This window comes from Cricetulus griseus, chromosome 3 (genome assembly GCF_003668045.3).
Source record: "Cricetulus griseus strain 17A/GY chromosome 3, alternate assembly CriGri-PICRH-1.0, whole genome shotgun sequence".
In the NCBI taxonomy this organism is placed as follows: domain Eukaryota; kingdom Metazoa; phylum Chordata; class Mammalia; order Rodentia; family Cricetidae; genus Cricetulus; species Cricetulus griseus.
This window is the reverse complement of record NC_048596.1, coordinates 145654852-145668081: the sequence shown is the minus strand read 5'-3', so window position 1 is coordinate 145668081 and position 13230 is coordinate 145654852.

The following is a 13230-nucleotide window of genomic DNA, read 5'->3' as shown; positions in this document are numbered from 1 at the left end:
GAGGCTACAGGACTGAAAAGCAATCAAGACACAAAAGTATCTCTTACCTCTCTGTATTTCCATTTCCTCTTCAGTCATAACCCTTTGCCTCAGAGGTCAGCATTGTCCATATTTCTATTCAGAGCCAAAATGTAGAGTGTAAATTGGAAGACTGTAACATGAAGATTGATATACATGTGGTGAATTGATTGTTATAGTTGAACAAACTAATATATTCATCCTCTCATCTAAATATTCACCTTTCTCTTTTCGACAAAAGTTTCTATTTAGCAAAAGTTATGTGTGTAATTCACTGTTATTTCCCAGCAATCTCATGCTGTTTATTACTGTGGTGGTTTAAATGACAATGGCCCCCCATAGGGTTATATATTTGAATTCTTGGTTCCTACTTGGTTGAGCTGTTTGAGTAATGATTAGGAGATGAGACCTCATTAGTGGATATATGGCACTGGGGCTCATTTTAAGGTTTCAAAAACCCAATTTATTTCCATTCTCCCCATCTCTGTCTTATGCTTGTGGATCAGATGTATGCAGTCACCTACTGCTTCAGTGCCATACCTGCCTGCTTGCTGTCCTACTGACATGCTCTCTAATATGATAGTTTCTGTTCTCTAGCAGACCCCACCCTGTTAAGCTTCTAATTCATAAAAATAAAATGCCTAAAGACCTCCCAAAACAAAGGAAAATTCAGTCAACATTGGAAATCAACAAATCAAAGCCTATACAACTGTAATACAAGGAGGGGTCCAGGTTCCATTCCATGGAGGCAGGAGAATTTGATAACATCAGCTATATAGTATTGGCTTCAATCAGAATGTATGCAGGAGTACAGAGGTTCCAGAATCCATCTAAGGTTAAGGAAAACTGCTGAGGCCAGGAATGTAGCAGGAGAGTCTCTGCATTGAGACCCCTAGAGACCACTGTATTATGTGAAGCTGTGGAAGTGAAGCCAAGATTGCACTGGGGACCCCTTGATGTTGGAGGCCCACAGACATGGGATATCTGCCAAGGAGTATGGCTTATTGAGAGTTGATCCAGCCTAGGAGAGAAGTGTGCTGCAGTCAGCAAAGCTGGAAGGGGAGAGCACCTTAGCTCCTTGACATCAGTCAGGAAGCTACAGGATTTTGAGTTTATTCTACTGGGTTTTGATCTTTCCTTGGCCCAGTATTCTCACTATAGCTCCCCTTTTGAATGGCAATGTGTGTTCTGTGCCTTTGTATGTTGGAAGTATTTAATTTGCTTTTTGATTTGACAAGATGTTATGGCTAAGAGATTGCCTTGAGTCTCAGAAGAGACCTTGGACTTTTAAAGTGTGTTGGAACTGTGAAAGACTATGAGGACTTTTGAAGTGGGACTGAATGCATTTTCCATCATGATATGGCTACAAGCCTATGAATGTCAGTGAGTGAATTATTCTGGTTTGAATAGAATGACCCAAATAGGCTCATGTATTGGAATGATTGATGCAAAGCTAATGGAATCTTTTAGGAACGATCATGAGGTGAGACCTTTTTGGAGGAGGTATGTCACTTGAAGTGGGACTTTGAAGTTTTAAAAGCCTGTGGTATTCCCAGTTAGCTCTCCAAATTAAATGTTTTCTTTTGAAAGTTGCCTTGTTCATGGTGTCTTATCACACTAACAGAAAATAAATTAAGATAATCATTTCATCTTACATTTATGTTACTAAATATTATTGACCTATGTGTCTCCTTTTCTGTTCCTTACTCATCATAAGACTTGTTAAATGTTAGCATATTGTCATTATGTGTATAGTGATTGGTAACTTACATGAAAATTTTCTCGTTATATATAACATAGCATAATGTATATTAAATTACCCATAGTACAACAAATGACCAGGACTCCTTGCTATTAACATTTGAATAATCATTTTGTGTATGTGACTGCAATAGTTTAATTATCAGTTCCTTCATTGTTCATTATCTGGGTTACTCCTCTGCCTTGAATATTGTGAATAATTATTCAATAAACATGAAAAACATATTTTTGTGTAGAATGATATATCTTTCTCCATGACTTCATTTTAGGCTGAAATGGCTTTATTTTCAAATAGGCATCTATTTGACAAATATTTTATAAATTTTATGTCTTTATATTCATTTTATATTTTTCTTTCATATTTTGAGATTATCATAATTTCCCTTCCCTTTCCTCCCTCCAAATCCTTCCATATCTCCCTTCTCTTTTGTTTCACATTAATGGTCTCTTTTGTCAATAATTTTTGCATACATACACATATGTTTATTCCTAAATACAATATGTCTAGTCTATATGTTACTTGTTTCACAGTTTCCAGTTTTGTATTGGATAATACAGTTTGTATTGGATAACCAGTTGATTTCTCCCACTTTCAGCATTCAGCATTCCTTAGTTGCCTGTAGTTTCCTACATAGCGTTGAGGCCTTGTGGTCTTATCCTCATCTAGTTTGGCATTTCTATCATTGATCAGCTCATGTTCAGACAATTATTTTGGTGAGACTGTATGGTTGTAGCTTTTGGTGTTAACTGGAAACACAATCTCACTGCATGGTGTCCTCATCAATAGGAGCTTACATTCAATGTCTGCAAGGGAAACCAAGAGAAATATCATGTATGTTTTAGGACTCTCTTAGATAACTCTGTTGGTCTTTATACTTAAATGTACTACAAATCTCTATAGTTTCTGTATTAGACATTGCTCTTGTGTGTTTGGGACCTTTCACTCATCTATGTTTGTATTTCTGGGTATTGAGCACAGGGTCTTATGTACAATGAGTTATATTTAAACCCTTATTTGGCCAGTCTGACCCCTACCAAGGTGAGTGTACACTCTGATCCTGCCGTACCCCTACCCAAAGTCCCATTCACACAAGATCTCTCTGGGCCTGTGCCTGGTTAGAGTGGACCCACCCAGACAGAGAGGAGCTCCCTGAGTCTGGAAACACATCACACTTCCTTCCCCCTTCTGCCACTGGCTGGACCCCTACTGAGTGAGTAGACTACCAGGCGAAACAAGACCATCCAGAGCTGCAGACATTGAAGCCTTGCCCACACACACCACTGGGTGACAAGAGGAAATAGAGAGACCCCACCTGCACCCACTAGAAGAAGACATGGGAAGAAGACAGAATAAGATTTCACTCAACAACAGAAAAACCAATATGACACCACCAGAATCTAGGGACTCCATACCATCAAGATCTAAAAAGCCCAACACAGAGGATGAAGAAGAGATGGACCTCAAAAATTATTTTAGGAAGATGATAGAGACATTTAAAGAGGAAACAAGAAAATCCCTTAAAGAAATAGAAGAAAAAACTGAGCAAAAAATTACATGAAATGGAGGAAAAGACAAACCAAAAAATTCAATAAATAAATGAATCTCTCAAAGAATCTAAAGAAAGTCAAGAACAAAACAACCCAACAAGTGAAGGAAGCACTTCAAACAGTTCAAGGTATGAAAGCTGAAATAGAAAGAATAAAGAAAACAGAGAATGAGGTGATGCTGGAAATAGAAAGACTGGATAAAGGATCAGGAATTAAAGATTTGAGTATAACCAATAGAATTCAAGAGATGGAAGAGATAATCTCAGTTGTTGAAGACTCTCTAGAGGATATACAGTTATCGACCAAAGAAAATCTCAAGTCCAACAAATCCCTAAAACAAAATAGCCAGGAAATATGGGACACCATGAAAAGGCCAAACCTAAGAATAATAGGTATAGAAGAAGGTGAAGAAATTAAATTCAGCTAAAAGGTAAAGAAAACATAATCGATGAAATCATAGAAGAAAACTTCCCCAACCCACAGAAGGATATGCCTATGAAAGTACAAGAAACTTACAGAACATCAAACAGACTGGACCACAAAAAGAAGTTCCCTTGCCACATAATAATCAAAATAAAGAGAAATATTAAGAGCAGCAAAGGAAAGAGACCAAGTAACATATAAAGGGAGAACTATCAGAATCACACCTGACTTCTCAATGAAAAATTTGAAAGCTAGAAGGTCCTGGATAGATATCCTACAAACACTAAGGGAGCATGGATGCCATCCCAGCAAAACTTTCAATCACTATAGATGGAGAAAACAAAATATTCCATGACAAAACCAGATTTAAACAATACACAGCCACAAATCCAGCACTACAGAAAGTTCTGGAAGAAAAACTTCAATCCAACAAAGATAACTACACTCACAAAAACATAGGCAATAGATAATACAATTTTACCAAACACAAAAAGGAACAGGAGTGTGAAATCCACACACAATGACACCACCAACAATAAATCCAAAACAAGAACCAACAATCAATGGGCATTAATATCCCTCAATGTCAATGGACTTAACCTGCCTATAAAAAGATACAGGCTAACAGAATGGATACGAAGACAGAATCCATCATCTGTTGTATACAAGAAACACACCTCAACTTCAAAGACAGGTGTTACCTCAGAGTAAAGGGTTAGGAAAAGATTTTCCAAACAAATGGGCCCAAGAAACAAGCTGGTGTATCAATACTAATATCTACCAAATTAGACTTCAAACTAAAATCAATCAAAAGAGATGAAGAAAGGCATTTCATGCTCATCACAGGAAAAGTCCATCAAGATGAAGTCTCATTCCTGAATATCTATGCCCCAAATACGAAGGCACCCACATTTGTAAAAGAAACATTACTAAAGCTCAAACCACATAAAACCCCACACACTTATAATAGGAGACTTCAACACCCCACTTTCACCACTAGACAGGACCACCAGACAGAAACTTAACAAAGAAACAAAGGATCTAACAGAAGTTATGACCCAACTGGATTTAATAGATATCTATAGAACATTCCATCCAAACACAAAAGAATATACATTCTCAGCACCACATGGAACCTTCTCTAAAATTGAGCACATAGTTGGCAACAAAGCAATCATCCACAGAAACAAAAGAATTGAAATAACCCCCTGTATCTTATCAGATCACCATGCTTTAAAGTTAGAATTCAACAACAATACAAATTGCAGAAAACCTACAAATTCGTGGAAATTGAATAACACCCAATAGCACCATTCCTGGGTTGAGGAAGAAATAAAAAAGGAAATTAAAGACTTCCTAGAATTTAATGAGAATGTAGACACAACATACCCAATCTTATGGGACATTTTAAAAGCAGTGCTAAGAGGAAAGTACATAGCACTAAGTGCCCACATGAAGAAACTGGAGAATAGTCACACTAGAGAATTGACAAAACAACTGAAAGCTTTAGATAAAAAAGAATCACACTCACCATGGAGGAGTAGACACCAGGAAATAATCAAACTGAGGGCTGATATCAATAAAGTAGAAACTAGGAAAACAGTACAAAGAATCAATGAAACAAAGAGTTGGTTCTTTGAGAAGATCAACAAAATAGACAAACCTCTAGCCAAAATAATCAACAGGCAGAGAGAGCATGCTAATTAACAAAATCAGAAATGAAAAGGGGGATATAACAACAGACACTGAGGAAATCCAGAGAATCATCAGGGCATACTTTGAAAACCTGTACTCCACAAAATTGGAAAATTTAAATGAAATGGACAATATTCTAGGTAGATATCACTTACGAAAATTAAACAAAGAACAGGTAAGCAATTTAAATCGACCTATAACCCCCAATGAAATAGAAGCAGTCAGAAAAAGCCTCCCAACCAAAAAAAGTTCCAGGGCCAGATGGCTTCACTGCAGAATTCTACCAGAAATTCAAGTAAGAGCTAAGACCAGTACTAGTCAAATTGTTCCACACAATAGAAGCAGAAAGGATATTGCCAAACTCTTTTTACGAGGCTACAATCACTTTGATATGAAAGCTACACAAAAATACAACTAAAAAAGAGAACTACAGACTAATATCCCTCATGAAGATTGATGCAAAAATACTCAACAAATATTGGCGAATCGAATCCAAGAATACATCAGAAAAATCATCCACTATGATCAAGTAGGCTTCATCCCAGGGACGCAAGGATGGTTCAACATACAAAAAATCCATCAATGTAATCCCCCATATAAACAAATTGAAAAAGAAAAGCCACATGATCATCCCACTAGATGCTGAAAAGCCTTTACAAAATCCAACATCCCTTCATGATAAAGATCTTAGAGAGAACAGGAATAACAGGAACATATCTAAACATGATAAAAACAATATACACCAAATCAACAGCCAACATCAAACTAAATGGAGAGAAATTCAAAGTGATTCCTCTGAAATCAGGAACAAGACAAGGCTGTCCACTCTCTCCATATCTCTTCAATATTGTACTTGAAGTTCTAGCTAGAGCACTAAGACAAGAAAAGGAGATCAAGGAGATACAAATTGGAATGAAGAAGTCAAACTTTCATTATTTGTAGATGATATAATAGTCTACATAAGTGACCTGAAAAACACTACCAGGGATCTTCTACAGATGATAAACACTTTCAGCAAAGTAGGAGAATACAAAATTAACTAAAAAAAATCAGTAGCCCTACTATATACAGATGATAAATCCAATGAGAAAGAAATCAGAGAAACATCACCCTTCACAATATCCGCAAGCAACATAAAATATCTTAGGTAACACTAACCAAAAAAGCAAAAGACTTGTATAGTAAGAACTTTGAGTCTTTAAAGAAAGAAATTAAAGAAGATACCAGAAAATGGGAAGATCTCCCATGTTCTTGGATAGGTAGAATCAACATAGTAAAAATGGAAATCTTGCCAAAAGTAATTCAAAACAGATTCAAAACAATCCCCATCAGAATCCCAACACAGTTCTTCACAGACCTTGAAAGAACAATAATCAAATTTATATGAAAAAAATAACACAGGATAGCCAAATCAACCCTGTACAATAAAGGAACTTCTGGAAACATCACCATCCCTGACTTCAAGCTCTATTATAGAGCCATAGTTCTGAAAAAAGCTTGGTATTGGCACCAAAATAGACAGATAGACCAATGGAATTGAATTGAAAACCCTGATGTTAACCCACACATGTATGAACTCCTGATTTTTGACAAAGAAGGTAAGTCTATACAATGGAAAAAATATAGCATCTTCAACACAAGGTGCTGCTACAACTGGATACTGTCATGCAGATGATTGCAGATAGATCCATGCACAAAACTTAAGTCCAAATGTATCAAAGATCTCAACATAAATCCTGCAATACTCAGTCTTCTAGAAGGGAAAGTGGGAGATACCATTGTACAAATTGGTACAGGAGACTGCTTTCTGAACATTATACCAGTAGCACAGACATTGAGATCTACAATTAATAAATGGGACCTCCTGAAACTGAGAAGCTTCTGCAAGGCAAAGGACAACAGTCAGTAAGACAACAAGACAGCCCACAGAATGGGAAAAGATATTTACCAACCCCACATCTGACAGAGGGCTGATTTCCAAAATGTACAATGAACTCAAGAAGCTACCCACCAAAACACCAAACAATGAAATTAAAAAGTGGGGTGCAGAACTAAATAGAGAATTCTCAACAGAGTAATCTGAAATGGCTGAAAGACACTTAAGAAAGTGCTCAAATCCTTGGATATCAGAGAAATACAACTCAAAACAACTCTGAGATACCACCTCATACCTGTCAGAATGGCTAAAATCAAAAACACCAATGACAATCTATGCTGGAGAGGATATGGAGAAAAAGGAACACTCCTCCATTGCTGGTGGGAGTGCAAACTTGTGAGACCACTTTGGAAATCAATATGGTGATTGCTCAAAAAATTGGAAATCAGTCTACCTCAAGATCCAGCCATTCCTTTCTTGGGCATATACCCAAATAAGGCAAGTCCATACAACAAGGACATATGTTCAACCACGTTCATAGCAGCATTGTTTGTAATAGCCAGAACCTGGAAGCAACCTAGATGCCCCTCAACTGAAGAATGGATAGAGAAAATGTTGTACATTTATACAATGGAGTACTACACAGCAGACAAAACAATGAAATCTTGAAATTCTCAGGCAAATGGATGGAACTAGAAGAAACTGAGTGAGGTAATCCAGTCACAAAAAGATGAACATGGTATCCACTCACTCATACACGAATTTTAGACATAGAGCAAAGCATTTCCAGCCTACAATCCTCTTAACTAAAGAAGCTAGGAAACAAGGACTCTAAGAGAAAAATGCATGGGCCCTGGAGAATGGGAAGGAGCAGTATCTCCTGAGCTAATTGGAAGCATGGGGGTAGGGAAGAGGGAGCTGGCAGAATGAGAGGAGGAGAAGAAGAGGGAAGAAGAGGAAATGGAGGAGCAGAAATGTTGAGTTGGGGGAAGAATAGAGGAGAACAGGATGAGAGATACCATATTAGAGGGGACCATTATAGGTCCAAGGAGAGATCTGGCTCTAGGGGGACTTCCAGAAACCTACAAGGATGACACAAACTGACAATCTAGGCAATGGTGGAGAGGATAACCTAAAAACCCTTCCCATATAATAAGACTGATGACTACTTTATATGCCACCCTAGAGTCCTCATCCAGTGGCTGATGGAAGCAGAGGCAGACACCCACAGATGTACACTGAACTCTAGAACCCAGTTGCAGGGAGAGAGGAATGAAGATCAAAGGGGTCGGTACCAGGCTGGTGAAACCCACATAAACAGCCGGCCTGAACAAGAGGGAGCACCTGGACCCCTGACCGCTGTCTAGGAGGCCAGTTCAGGACTGATGAAGACCCCTGAACATGGATGTCAATGGGGAGGCCTCTACACTCTATGGGGCCCCTGGTATTGGGTCAGTATTTTTCCCTGGTGTAAGAAGGGACTTTGAGGCCGGGCATTGGTGGTGCACGCCTTTAATCCCAGCACTCGGGAGGCAGAGGCAGGCAGTTCTCTGTGAGTTCCAGACCAGCCTTGTCTCCAGATAGAGTGCCAGAATAGACTCCAAATCTACACAGATATACCCTGTATCGAAAAAAAAATAAATGAAGGGACTTTGAGTGCCTATCCCTCGTGAAGGGATGCTCTCTCTCAGCCTGAACACATGGGAGAGGGCCTAGGCCAGGATGATGTGGTGGACTTTGGGGAGCCCCCGTCGAGGGCCCTACCCTGCCTGGGGAGTGGAGTGGGATGGGATTGGGGGCAGGTGGTGGGTTGAGGAGAGCGTTTGGGGGGAGAGGAGGGAGAGGGAGAAGGGATTGACATGTGAAGCAAACTTGTTCCTAATTTGAACTAATAAAAAAGCAAAAAATAAATGCTTATTCAATATTTTGATGTTCTGCTTCCCAATATTTCTTGGTCCTTTTGCTCAATTTAATATTTTTATCACTACAATTTATTTTCTGTCCTGGAATGACATCCTTCAAAATATTCATTTATGGGCTGGCTCTGGGGCAGAGACTATTCAATTCAGTTTGATGATCAGAACTTTTCCTTTGGATTCCACAAGAATAATTAACTACTGAGAGTTTTCTTCAGGCATCCACACTTTAACTATAGTATCTATATGGTTACTGTAACAAACATACACAAACATACAAAATAAAAATTGAAAAACCTTAAATATTCATTTATCACCCTAGGGCTTACAATGTGTATTTGAAGTGAATAAAAATGAGAAGTAGAGCAGTATTTTGGCTTGGGATGATTCTGAGTGGCTATTTCCTCGTAGTCACATGAAGATGTACAGCTATTAACAACAGATAAGGGAATTGGTGAAAAGGCAAAGTTTCTCATAGTTATGAATAAAATGTAGGGCACATTAATGGGGATGGAAAGTAAAATATTGCTTGTATCACTTCCCCTTCCTCTGAGCATTACTGTGTGGACAGAGATATTACAAGCTGAGATAACTGACAGAAAATTAAGTCTAGGCTTTGATTTGAAGCCCAGGTTTGCTTTGTGATGTTCAGTGTTGGGTGGAGCTCCCCCCTGACTACCTACAAATATGTTTACAGATGAGCACTAGAGCAGCATTAGCAGATATGAAACATCTTTCTTTAATACTCATCCTCCAATTGTGCATGGCATACAGAGGGAGGAGCAAGATTTTACCTGCTGTGCAGAAGGCAAGGAGAACAGCAAAGGGCTTTGTTTACAGCTCAGTGCCAAGCCTTTCAGAAAATGATCTAGCACTGGTGAAAAAATAAGCTCCGAAGACATGCCAGGACTAGAGATAGAGAAGCATCTAACTGAGACCTAGGCACTCACTGGACAAGCTTCAGTATCTGCCCACATCACACTGCATATTATATTCTACAATATAATGGCCTCTTGCTAAGGATGTGTATATTGCTTTGGTTATGAGACTCCAGTACACATCAGCCTGTTATTTGACTTGGTAGCCAAGGGATTGTCTCTATCACTTACCCTCCATCCTTGAGTAACACAACTATGACAAAGCCAATCATCATATACCAACCTCTAAAAGTTTTTTTGACCAGGCAGAAAACTCTGCTCCAGTGATACAGATCAGTGTTTTGATGCACATCATCACCAGGTTACCTTTAAGCTTTGGGAAAATCTCAAGAGTCTAAAAGTTCTTAAAGATTTGTGACTCAGTATCCCCTAGCTTATATTTAGTCTAGGTATCTAAGGGGACTGCCTTCACTAATCGTATGAAATATTGGGCTCCATAGTGGTGTAAGCCCTAATGTATTGGAGTTAAGACATAAGAATAAGCAGAACGCTTTGTCCTGGAACTTTGTACTGAGTAGTAAAATCTTATACTGGGAAGACATGTACTGTAGCCTAAAGGATTACATAAGGACACAGTCCAGATAATAACTATTTGAATCAGTTCTCAATGAAACATTCTGGGGTCACAAGTCCATCTCAACAGTGTAACCTCAAATAGTGTGAGCTTCCACACTATTTCAAGACTTTGCTTATTTTTTTTTGCTTTACTACAATGAACATATTTATTGTACAATTTATGAACACAACAGGAAATGAGATCTAACAAGGAGGCCAAAAGTGGAGATGGATGCCATAGCCACAGACTTCACCCTCATAGAAAACATTGACAGAATCTAAAGAGAGGGGTAAAGAATAATAAAGAGAAGAGATTCAGAACAGACAGAAGTTATTAGCATGGCGAATAGTCCTGGATTGAATCATCTAAGAAGATTCATATCAGCTCAAGTATTTTCTGGGATCCACATTCCCACAGCTGTGCCCCGGAACCTCCCATCCTGAGCAGTCCACCTCCAGTGACTGTGCTCTCCAGCCCTGGCTTTCCTGGAAATGTAGGCTTCTTTTTCTCCTGCCTTCCACATGGAATATATATTAGAGAGAGGAAGATCATATCATTTAACTCAACAATAACTCATGTACAGAAAAAAATACAATTTCTTGACTTAGTCTATAACTAATACAGCCCTTAATTTAAGCTCCCCAAGCACTGGCTAGCTGTAAACTATGAGGAAAATGTCCAATCTACTTTCTTTTTTTTTAAAAAAAAATCATTTATTAGTTCTAGTTAGGGAACAAGCTTATTTCAAGTCCCTTCTCCCCATCCCTCCCCTCATCCCCAACCCTCCTCTCCCACCCCCAACCCCCCCACCCCATCCACCCACCACTCCCCTGGCAGGGTAGGACCCTCAACGGGGGCTCTGCAAAGACCACCAAATCTTCCTGTGCTGGTCCTGGACCCTTCCCCATGTGTCCAGGGCCAGAGTCCCTTCTTGCACCAGGGAAAAATACTAATCCACCATCAGAGGCTCCCTGGAGTGCAGAGGCTTCCTTATTGACATCCATGTTCAGGGGTCTGGATCAGTCTTGTACTGGCCTCCCCGACAGCATCTGGGGTCCATGTTCTCTCCCTTGTTCAGGTCAATTGTTCCTGTGGGTTTCTCCAACCTGGTACAGACCCTTCATTCTTCATTCCTCCCTCTCTTCAACTAAATTCCCGATTTCAGGTCAGTGTATATCTGTGGATGTCTGTCTCTGCTTCCATCAGCCACTGGGTGAGGGCTCTAGGATGGCACAAAGAGAAGTCATCAATCTCATTTTAGGGGAAGGACTTTTGGGTTATCCTCTCCACCATTGCCTGGATTGTCAGAACGTGTCATCCTTGTAGGTCTCTGGAGATCTCCCTGGTTCCAGATCTCTTCTTGGACCTATAGTGGCTCCCTCTGATATGGCATCTCTCATCCTGCTCTCTTTCCTCTATTCTTCCCCCAACTCAATATTTCTGCCCCTCCATTTCCTCTCCTCTACTCCTCTTCTCTTGCTCTTACTGTAGCAGTTCCTTTCCCCCCCTACCATCATGCCCCCAATTAGTTCAGGAGTTCATGCCACTTCCATTCCTGGGGACCATTTATCCCTTAGAGTCCTTCATTTTTCCTAGTTTCTTTGGTGAAGAGCATTATAGGCTGGTAATCCTTTGCTCTATGTCTAAAATTCATATATCAGTGAGTACATACCATGTTTGTCTTTTTGTGACTGGGTTACCTCACTCAGGATGGTTTCCTCTAGTTCCATCCATTTGCCTGCGAATTTCAAGATTCCATTGCTTTTTTCTGCTGAGTAGTACTCCATTGTATAAATGTACCACATTTTCTCAATCCATTCTTCAGTTGAGGGGCATCTAGGTTGCTTCCAGGTTCTGGCTATTACAAACAATGCTGCTATGAACATGGTTGAACATATGTCCTTGTTGTATGAACATTATTTTATATACCCAAGAGAGGAATGGCTGGATCTTGAGGTAGACTGATTCCCATTTTTTCTGAGCAACCGCCATACTGATTTCCAGAGTGGTCTTACAAGTTTGCACTCCCACCAGCAATGGAGGAGTGTTCCTTTTTCTCCATATCCTCTCCAGCATAGATTGTCATTGGTATTTTTTATTTTAGCCATTCTGACAGGCGTGAAGTGGTATCTCAGAGTTGTTTTGAGTTGCATTCCTCTGATGGCCAATGATTTTGAGCACTTTCTTAAGTGTCTTTCAGCCATTTCAGATTCCTCTGTTGAAAATTCTCTGTTTAGTTCTGCACCCCACTTTTTAATTTCATTGTTTGGTGTTTTGGTGGCTAGCTTCTTGAGCTCCTTATATATTTTGGAAATCAGTCCTCTGTCAGATGTGGGATCAGTGAAGATCTTTTCTCATTCTGTGGGTGGTCGTTTTGTCCTACTGACTGTTTCCTTTGCCTTGCAGACGCTTCTCAGTTTCAGGAGGTCCCATTTATTAATTGCAGACCTCAGTATTTGTGCTATTGGCATAATGTTCAAGAAGTGGTCTCCTGTACCA